Below are 11,186 nucleotides of genomic sequence, written 5' to 3'. Positions count from 1 at the left end.
AACCACTCAGTACAAAAAAAAGTTTTATAATTAATATATGAAATTAATTATATTAATTAGAATCATTATAATTAATATCCTTCCTGTTTCCCCTAGTTTCATCTCTCCTCTTCTCTTAGAAGATAGGATTGGGGTTAGCTTCCCTAGGCTAATTCCTGTGTAGTTTGTTGTTGTTCGTTTTTCTTTTCATTTTCTACCAAAAAAAAAAATTAGAATCATTATGCTCAACATTTGAGAATTTAAAGAGATTCAAATAATAATATTTTCTTAATTAATATTTTTCAATAATTTTTCCTATGATAATATTTCATTTTCATATGTTAAAAACTCTTGAAATACTAATAATTTTGTACGAACCATAATATAATAGTTAAAAATTATATAAGCCAATTGCAAAAACAATTATCTCAATATCCATAATTAATGTATATTTTTAGGATTTTGAGCATCAAAATTTATTTTTATTTACCTTGATTTTGAATTCGTATCTAGCATAATCCACATTCTTCAAGAATAAACATCTTATCAAGCGTATTAAATGCTTACAATCTCATTGTCTAGAAAATTGAGAAAAAATAACTTCTTGATAATAATAATAATATAACATAATTTATATTGAAATAAACTTCATTGTAAGTATAATATTCCAATATCTCTTTAATATTTTATTTAATATGTCTCAAATTTCAATGAACAACTATCGTGTGAAACTTTATATCTATTTGTACCAAAATGCATAAAAATAAAAAATACAATCCATATCAATTAGCTAAACTCAAACTAAAAAAAAGAGTGGATTTCAACATGTTCCGAATTAGAAAAATTAATCTAACTTCAATTAAAACTAAAAATTGAGTTCATAAAAAGCCGAAAATCTAAATTTTAGTTAGAGTTAACAATCAAAACGATAACACTTAGGAACATATACTAAAAAAGAATGCAAATATACAAAATCTTTATTTTAGTCATTTTGAAAAATAAATAAATAAAAAAAAACATGGATAAGATAGCGAGAGGTATGAAATCTGGATAACGACAGAAATGGAATTTCATCTCTGAAAGATGAAACTATAACAACAATTGTTTAATAAAAATAAAACAATAACACAATTGAGAAAGCCAAAAATTGAGTTCATATAGAGCCGAAAATCTAAATTTTAGTTAAGAGTTAGCAATCGAAACGATAACACCTAGCAACATATACTAAAAAAGAATACAAATTTACAAAATCTTTATTTTAGTCATTTTGAAAAAAAAAAGACAAATAAAAAAGAAAACATGGATAAGGTAGCGAGAGGTATGGAACCTAGGTAACGACAGAAATGAAATTTCATCTCTGAAAAATGAAACTATATAACAACTATTGTTTAATAAAAAGAAAACAACAACACAATTGAGAACAAAAATAACTACAATATATGAAAAAAATCGAATAATTACCTTGAGAAACATAAGAATTTCTTATAATTTTTGACACTTTTGTGTTTTCCGATTTTAGTTGTTCATGCATCTTCTATTTCTGTCGGATTTCTTCAATTGAAGCTATCAGTTTAGAAAAAAAAAAGACAAATAAAAAAGAAAACATGGATAAAATAGCGAGAGGTATAGAACTTGGGTAACAACAGAAATGAATCTGAAAGATGAAACTATAACAACTATTGTTTAATAAAAATAAAACAACAACATAATTGAGAACAAAATAACTACAACATATGAAAAAAATCGAATATTTACCTTCAGAAATATAATACTATCTATCGTGACCAATGAGTATAATGGTCGAATACTATCTATCATGCTTTATATAGAAGTTTATTTGTGACTTTTGGATTTCCTTTGCTTTGTGTTTTTTCATCTTCCCGTAACTCTTGCTTTCTTTTATTATTTTAATTAATAGGCTAGTAATTATTTAATATATTATAAATATAAATTTGTTATTTTTAATTAATTAAATATTTATTTTTAATTAATTAAATATTTTTAATCTGATTTTTTACTACGTTGACAACTCATCAAAAAGACCTCTAAAACACTTCTTCTCATTTCTCTCTACTTTCGTAATTATATATAATATAAATATAGATTAAAAGAAAAAAATCAGAGAATAAATTTTCTGCAAAGTCCTCATCTTTCTCAAATTTTGAAGCATTCTCCTTTAATTGATGCTAACTATTAAAATTAAAACAAAAAAAATCAAACAATAAATTCTCTTTTATTTCATCATATTATTTTCTCTACGTGGTCTTTTCATTTTTCCCAAATTAAAAACTCCTCCTATATTAATTATATCAATTAATTACATTGAACTCACTCTTATTTTTCCGGCCTATAAAACAAGAGATAAAAAAGCTCATGTATATTTTACTATTTCTCTAGTATTGTTCGTTGCTCAAAATCAATTATTAATACGCTTTTCTTTTTATCTTCTATAATCTATTTTAAGAGCTTAACCAAATGACCAACTAACCAAGAACAAATTTTTGCAACCCATGTTTCATTTTGATGAGGGCATCGTCTCCCTAACAGAATAGGGGATAGTTCATAACAAAGGTTTTTAGATCATAATAATGGATACAAAAACTTTTCTTGGATAGGAATATCATGTTCAAAGTTGCTTTCTTTAGACACCATGAAAAAAACACTAAGGAGAAAAATATTTATGTGAAATTATTAGATTTATCCTCTTTATGAGCTTGAAATTATATAGGTCAACAATTATTATTTCTTAGTTAGAGAAAGCTAAAATCTCTTCACATGTGCACTAGAGTATTAATGGAATTTTTTTATTTTATATTTTTTGATGGAAGCTGGGACAATACTAGGACTGAAGCTGACATCCCAACTATGTTGGCACCCCAGCCGCAGGCTCAGTAAAACCCGAATATATTATAAAAAAATAAATAAAAAGGTACATAGAGGGGAGGGAAAGGGGAAAAAAGAGTTAAGAAAAACGTAAATGACAGATATTACATAAATCATCAAAAACCATAGGCTGACAGAAGCATGGTGCCGTGTTCCACCAAGTAATGCCATTGGCGTCGACACCGTAACGTGCAAGGGCGTCCGCGTCCGACACCATATACAAATACATTAACTAATTCACTTTTCTGATATTAATTAAGAAATCTCTTCATTTTGGAGATAGGGAGTAAAATCTCAATTCCATTTTCTCTCTCTATATCATTAAAGTTTTCACAATTTGATTTTGAATATATACAAGTATGAAGTGATGAAATTCTCTTGCTTAAAAAAACTATCAAATGATGTGTACAAATATATATTTTTATAGAAAAAATGTATTTGTTCACAGGTCTTAAAATATTATTACATAATTCACAAAATAGATTGAATAAGAAGTTGTTACTTGTTTAACTGTAAAACCTATCTTTTCTAATATTAAAACCGCATACATCAACCTTGGTTGTTCTACTTTTTTTAAGATACGTGTAATACATTTTTTGTATTTAACTTACTTTTTCTTACAACCGAATGATTAATTGATTACATTTTATACAAGTTCAATGGGCTAACTGAACATTTTATTTAGGTTAAGGAGACTATAAGAATAGCATTGAGGGAATGGAAGATTAGGTCAATCATGGTTCTGGATAAATGGTCAAAGCAGTTTTTCAATAGAAAACCTGAATAAAACCGGTTTACCAGGTTGATCCCGGTTCATCGGTTTTTTCCAGTTCTAATGGAGTCAATATTATTGACCCCTAATTAGCATAACCGAACTAGAAACCTAGCTAGTTTCTGATTGAACCCAATATCGAATACTGGTAATAATATCAGCAAAAGAACGTTCTCCTGTGCTTCAAGGCATACTGAGCTCCCGGTTCAATTGACTAGTCCGGTCCGATTTTTAAAACCATGCTTATCAGGACTTATGGATTTTTTCTCCTAAAAAATTAATATTCTCTCACGTCCCTAAATACTAGTTAATTTTTATTAAAAAAAAATACTAGTTAATTTGGACTCTCGAGAGATCCAATTTCGAATTCTTTTAGACAGTCAAACATGCAAACCTGTCAGAAAATTTAGCATATAACGGGCGTTTCGTATTCTATTGGGACATAGATAAGGATAAAGTTTGGAATAGGGATAAGGATAAATGGTTGAAATAAGGATAAAAATATGATAGTCGAGAATTATTATTCAATATTTGGTATGCGGGATATGAATAGAGATAAAATAATGCATTTTACTATTTTAACCTTATTTAAATTACATAACATTAATTTGAGGGATAAGATGGACTTTTCCATCCTATTAAAATCGTAAGGGCTTATTTCACCTCTTATATGGTATAGGATTTGAGGGATAAGAGGTTTATCCCTCATCTGTCTCACTATTCTATCTCCCAAACAAACACGGAATAACTTATCTCGTGTTTTTTTATCACTATCTCACTTCCTATATCCCTTCTAACAAACACCCCGTAAATGTTTTAATTTCAGCCCAACATTATTATCTTCAAATGAATATAAGATCGCATGAATCAGTTAATTATTTGAATATAAGATGTTTAAATTAACAAATTTTTGACATTTTCAATTTAAATTTTGACAAAAAAAAAATGTAAATTTGAATTTGAATTAGGGGTTGAATAATGATTTTTAAAATTAGAAATTAGAATTAATTTCATGCTGAAATTTAAGTATTTAAATTGACAATTTTGATAAAATTATCTAAATACAATTAATTTTAATAGTTAAAATTTAAGGTAAATATTTTATTAGTCTACATCTTTTTACATAATATATATTTTAGTCCCTTTATTTTAAAAAATGGTATAATTATAACGTTTCTATCTTTTGTCACTGTTAACCCTTTAATCATTTTGTCTATTTTTTTAGATTTTTTTTTAAAGATTGGTTAGCGAAGAATGGTAAGCGGCGAACATCCCAGCTATGGTGGCACCCCCCACCACAGACTCAAAAAAGCCCCGAACCAAATTTATTAAAAGAGTAAATAAATGTCATAATACAAAAAGAATAAGGAATAAAATGAAGCCAACGAATTAGGAAAAATGATAAACGCAACGTCCTACACGATCATGAAAAAAGACCGATCCACAAAAATTCGGGACAACATCCCACCAAGTCGATGTTGTTGCCGTCCGCCCATAATTTGCAAGCGAGTCCGCAATATGATTTCCTTCACAAAAAATATAAGACACCACAAAAGCCACCGAATCGATTTGATTTAAACAATTGAACCATTTTTGTCTAAGCAACCAAGGAACCGAACAAGATTTAGATTTGAATATCTGAACAACATACATTGAGTCGCTTTCAAACCAAATTTTCTGCCAACCTTTGCTGATAGCCATGTCAATGGCGTAAACAGCAGCAAATAGTTCAGCAAGATAAGCAAATGGACTTTCAATCGGAAAGGCAAACGCACCAAGGCACATGCCAGTATGCGAGCTATAAATACCTCCGCAACCTGCATGACTAGGAGCACCCGTGACAGACGCATCAGTATTGATCTTAATCCAATCCTTCGAAGGTGGTTGCCAAAAAATCAGAGTAATGTGCGGAGCCTTAGCAAGACGCTTTTCAATCCCAAGCTCACCTAAGATTTGAAGTTCAACTAGCGAGTTCCAAACGGAGCCCCGTCTAGTGTGAGAAGATTCACGAATAGCTCTCCAAATCTGTCCCAACGTGACAGAAGTATCAACCCTCTCATCCTCAATGGACTTATTATGAGCAAGCCATAGAGCCCAAATCGTATTAACAATTGCTGTCGCCCACAAATCAACGATTTGAGTACTGAAATGTTGAATAACAGCATGATCAACCAGATTTCTAAGAGTCGAGTCCATGTTAATTCGTCTTCCAAACAATGAGCTAACACCATGACAAAATAAATTTGGAAAACTGACATGAGACAAAAAGGTGGTCCAACAGTTCAGTATCTAACGAGCACAAACTGCAACGAGAAACAACTTGACAGCCGCGCAACTGAAGCTGATCATGTGTTGGCAAATACCCAAGATAAGCCCGCCATCCAATAAGCGAGTGTGCAGGAGGAACACTCTGACACCTTAAAAAATGACTCCAATGCTGTTGAGTAGGAGGAGATCTAAGCTAAGCGTACAAGAGTTTAACAGTTAGAACCCCACTCATAGCAGTCTTCCAAACACATATATCAACATCGTCCCTACCCCGCCTAATATTCCGCAATCTATTCTCCACATCCTCAGGTAACACAGGCAGATTATGCCAATTATTACCATCCAAATAATCCTCCACCAAATCAAAACAACGGTGTTGTTGACTAACAGATAGGCCAACTTGTGCAGCCAGCGAAGGACACATCCAAGCCCCATTCCAAAAATTAAGTTCAGAGTGCTGACCAATCCACCAAAAATAGTGATGCTCAACTTCAGAATAAATGGATTTTATCGAGCCCCAAATAGAAGAATTTATGATATAATATCGTGACTGTCCTGTTTTATTGAGAAAAATGATTTCTAAGTAAGTTAAAGCAGAGATACTTTTCCTGAAGAAGACCCCAAGCCATCTCTCCATTCAGCGCCTTATTTAGAATAAACAAATTCTTAATTCCAAGACCTCCATCTTTGAAGTTTTAACAACAAATTTTCCAAGGGACAGTGACAAGCTTCTTGCAATTAATGGACTCAGACCAAATAAAATTCCTCATATGCTTAGTCATACGTGTAAGCAGCGTAGAGGGCCACTTATAAATGATAAAAGAGTGAATAAAGTTACCAGTAATTACAGAATTTACTAGAGCCACTCTCCCAGCCATAGACAAATAATGCCCTTTCCATTTAGCAAAGTGAGCAAGCACTCTGTCCATCAAACTAGTCAGATGTATTGTCTTTGGTAAACCAAAAAACAAATGGACTCCAAGATAGTGAAATGGAAGAGACCCTTGACAAATACCAATAATATCAGCAAGACGATTGCCACGTCCAAAAGAAACAAAGGAACCCAGAAATAGTTCAGATTTGTACCAACTAACACACTGACCCGAGATAGATCCATACAACTCAAATACACCCTTAATTAACAGCTAGATTACCCGAAGAGGCCCTGTAGAAGAGAAGAATGTCATCAGCATAAAATAAATGAGTCAAAAACACCTTTCAGAAGTATATTACATTGGAGCAAGTCGCCCAGTGTCCACGAGGTGAAGCAACCAACGGCTAAGAAAGTCCTCGACAATACCAAACAATATAGGAGACATCAGATCACCTTGTTGAACCCCTGTTGAACATCAGATCTAGGAGAACTACTGCTATCCATTGCAAAGACTGCCATACGAACTTCATTCATATCCGGGCAACGAGTAAGCAAATCATTATCCAAGTTAGAGACAAGATGTGGAACAACCTCATAAACTAGACCATAATTCTGCGGCAAGACCTCATCATTTTTAAAAAGACTTGAATAAAATTCAGCAATATGTGTCCCAATTTGATTCGGATTAAAGACCAGCTCATCCTCAATTTGAAGCACCGAAATCCCAGAGGCAGCAACTCGAATAGATGCCATACGATGGAAGAAGCTGGTATTTCGATCTCCCTCCTTAAGCCATCTAACTCTGCTATTGTCACGCAAAATGCAAAATATTATCCAAGTGTGCATGAGAATTCATCTCCTCATGATGTAGTTCAGGAGTAAACCAATTCTTAGAGATTTCTGCCTGCACACAGGCCAGATCCATCTTAGAATCAGTGAGACACATATCAATGTTACCAAAAACCACTTTATTCCAGTGACGGAGCACCGACCGAAGTCGCTTGAGTTTATCGCATAAAGCTTGCATAGGAGGTAAGCTAGGATGCATTCCATTCTAAAAATCATCAATCACCTCTCTAATCCCCCGATGCACAGTCCACATAGACTGAAATCTGAATCTAGAGATAGGGCGATTCCTCTTGGAGCAGCTAAACATCAAAGGGCAATGGTTAGAGTGATGTCGCGGTAAATCCAAACTGCAAACTGATTCCCAGAAGTCCGAGGATAAAGCAGATAATAAAACTCTATCCAGACGACATTCAGCCCGCGCAGAGCCAATCTGCCATTAGACCAAGTAAAGAAGGCCCCATGACTAGGACCATCAACAAAAGAACCAGAATCAATAAAATCACGAAACTCCCTATAAGGACGCAAAGTAGGAGCCCGTCCCGATTTCTCGTGGGATTCAAGGACGGAATTAAAATCTCCAACAAGCATCCAATGCCCATTCAACCTATTTTGATGAGCCAAAATATCATCAAACATAGTGACACATCTATTTGCCCAAACGCTCCCGTAAACAAAGCAGACAAAAGAATTTAAATTAGACAAACTCAGAATAACAAATTGTTCATGTCTGAAACAAATATTGGTAAGCATGGAAGAATTAATCTTTGCAAAAACCCATAGAGTTGGAAGCTCCTTATTGTTCATATATAGCAATTAAAGACAAACCAAGCCTTCTCCATAAGGCCTTATTAACAGAGCTGAACTCCACCATAGGCTCAGCTAAACAAAGAAAATCCAATTTATGAAGAGAACACAAACGATGAAAGTAACCCTGAGTATCCCTATTAAGAACCCCCCTACAATTCCAGTAAAGAAAGATCATTTAAAACGGACCGGAGGTTTACTAGCTCGTTTGTTTTGATTTGGCAAATTTTTCGTTGTTGTCATATTTTTTTCCCTTCGCCTTATTTTCTTAGTGTTAACCGTGTTCCAGCTATTGTCATCCTCCCCCACTATATCAGCCCAAGATTTAGTATGAGATGATGATTCAAATGCTGAATCGGCTCCCTCATATCTAGTGAGAATATTGTCCATTCCAGGTGAATCCGGCCTATCAGTTTCATCACAACTGTGTTCATCCTCCTTCCTAAGCTGTGGGCTGCCAGGTAGAACAACCTCCGCCATGCAAGCAGCATCAGTAGGAGGCCTAAGCTCAGAATCAATCCGTGAAGTGCCATGCTGAACAGGCACCTCAGTCTGAATTGCATTAGGCTTTTTCACAAACTTCCTCTCTTGTGAAACCATTGTACGTTTTCTTTCAATAACCGGAGCCTCTAGAACATTTTCCAATGGTTTTTTATTTTTCCTGCAGTCATAAGCCATGTGGTCAATTTTTGAACAAACTTTAGAGAAGCTTGGTAATATCTTATACACCACACCTATCCAAATTTGTTTTCCTTCTCTCTCAATACCCATTTTAACAGGAAGCTCATTCATCAAATCCACATCAATTAACATTATAACATAATGACCAAACTCACCTTCAACAGTGGTATTATCAAATCATATACGCCCTCCAATACCCTTTGAAATATCCGAAAGAATTTGAGGATCCCAATACTCCCACGGAAGAGAATATAATCTAACCCAAATCTGAGCATTTGTAGACGTCTCAGCATAGGGGTCAAAGTCTGGAACCCAGGGTTGCAAATAGAAAGTACCTGGCTTAGTAATTCCCCACGCTAGCAACTGATTCTTGATCTCATGGGATCCCAAAACCACATGAAAAAAGCCTCTCCCAATAGATATCAGTCGCCAAGAATCCTTCAAACCCCAAACCTTTGTTAAAGTTTCCTTAAAAAAAAGAACCTTCCATGGGACAACTCCTTTGTTTAAGATTAACATGCCAATCAAAGATGAGGAGCAAAGGGTCGCACGCCTATCATAGGCAGATTGAGAAATTCGAACCGATCGAAGACCGCTAATATCGGAAATCACGACAGACGAGCAAATAGTCGGATCTAGATTCCTAGGAAGGACCTTCACAAATGACCTGCCCTACACCTCCAAATCAGGCTTTCTCAAAGGATCCTGTGAAATCGAAGCAATATGTGGTTGCGGGATACGCGATTGCAAATTATGAAAATAGGCATTTGGATTAAAGAGAACCCCTATAATGAGAAAGTTATCTAGATAATTCATGGTGGATAAAGAGTGGTTCCTAATTGATTTGGAATTTAGTAAGAAAGGTTTTGGAGTCTTTTTAGGCAGATTTGAATCCCCATAACTTCATAGGATACTTCATTTTCTTGCTATAATTGATTTAGAATTTAGTAAGGAATGTTTTGGAGTTTTTTGGAAGGTTTTAGTTTTCTTCTAATTTTCCTTAACAGTTGCAAATGTCAAATTGTATTTCTTCCCGGAATATGAAATTGCATATCCGATGACTTGATGATCTATAAACCATGGATGCCAATTTATTCCTTCTGATTTTGCTAACAATTTATTTGCACAAACAAAAATCACATGACATATGTGGATTTCTGCATAATAATGCATAATATTTTTTTTTTTTTTGATAAAATGCATAATAAATTCTAAATGCCTTTAATATTGAATAGCCAAGAGCAATTTTACCTTTGATAGACATTATTAGATAAAATCATATGATATACACATTAAAAAAAATGATCTCATGTTCTGCGCGTTTTCTTGTCCATTCCTATATGACACTATAATATTTTTAATTTTTTCACGTGTATACATATGCTTGTGATCTATTATTTGCAAGTGATAAAACGATGTATGTTTACAATGGAGATTGTAAGATTCATGACCGTGAAAATACAATTTGATGAATTCTATTTTTTTTTTTAACGAAACATATCTTAGCTTTCAGGATAACGACGGTATGATATAAAATGATTATGTTACTCTGTTGTTTTTTGTCTACCTATTTATGTAGGATATAACAGTTAAAAATTTGAAAAAAAAAACAGAATGATTAAAAGGTTAACTGTGACAAAGAATAATGACAGTATAATATATTTTTTAAAATAAAATAACTAAACAATATATTAAATTAAAAAACTAATAAATTATTTACTCTAAAATCTATAAAATTTCAGCCAATTTACTAATTTGCAAACTGAATTAACACTTACAATTTAATTTAGACTAAATTGGTTATACCCCTAATTTTAGGGGTCATTTTAAATATTAATTCAATACAATTTGCTAATGGTTACCTCTCATTAGAAAGACAAAAATTTACTAAGCTATGTAATGACTAAAACATCCTTACAATGCGGAAGCAGATGCCTAAATCTTAAAGCATAAGACGAAAGGGCAAAAACAGAAACAAATCACTATAAAAACCAAGCAAAGACAAAGTAGGGTTTTGACGCTCCCGGGATGAGGCTCAACCGCAGAGTCGCCGTGTGCGGCGCTGCTTGGCTGAGT

Source organism: Euphorbia lathyris, chromosome 4, assembly GCF_963576675.1.
Source record: "Euphorbia lathyris chromosome 4, ddEupLath1.1, whole genome shotgun sequence".
Lineage (NCBI taxonomy): Eukaryota > Viridiplantae > Streptophyta > Magnoliopsida > Malpighiales > Euphorbiaceae > Euphorbia > Euphorbia lathyris.
Note: the sequence above shows the minus strand (reverse complement) of the source record.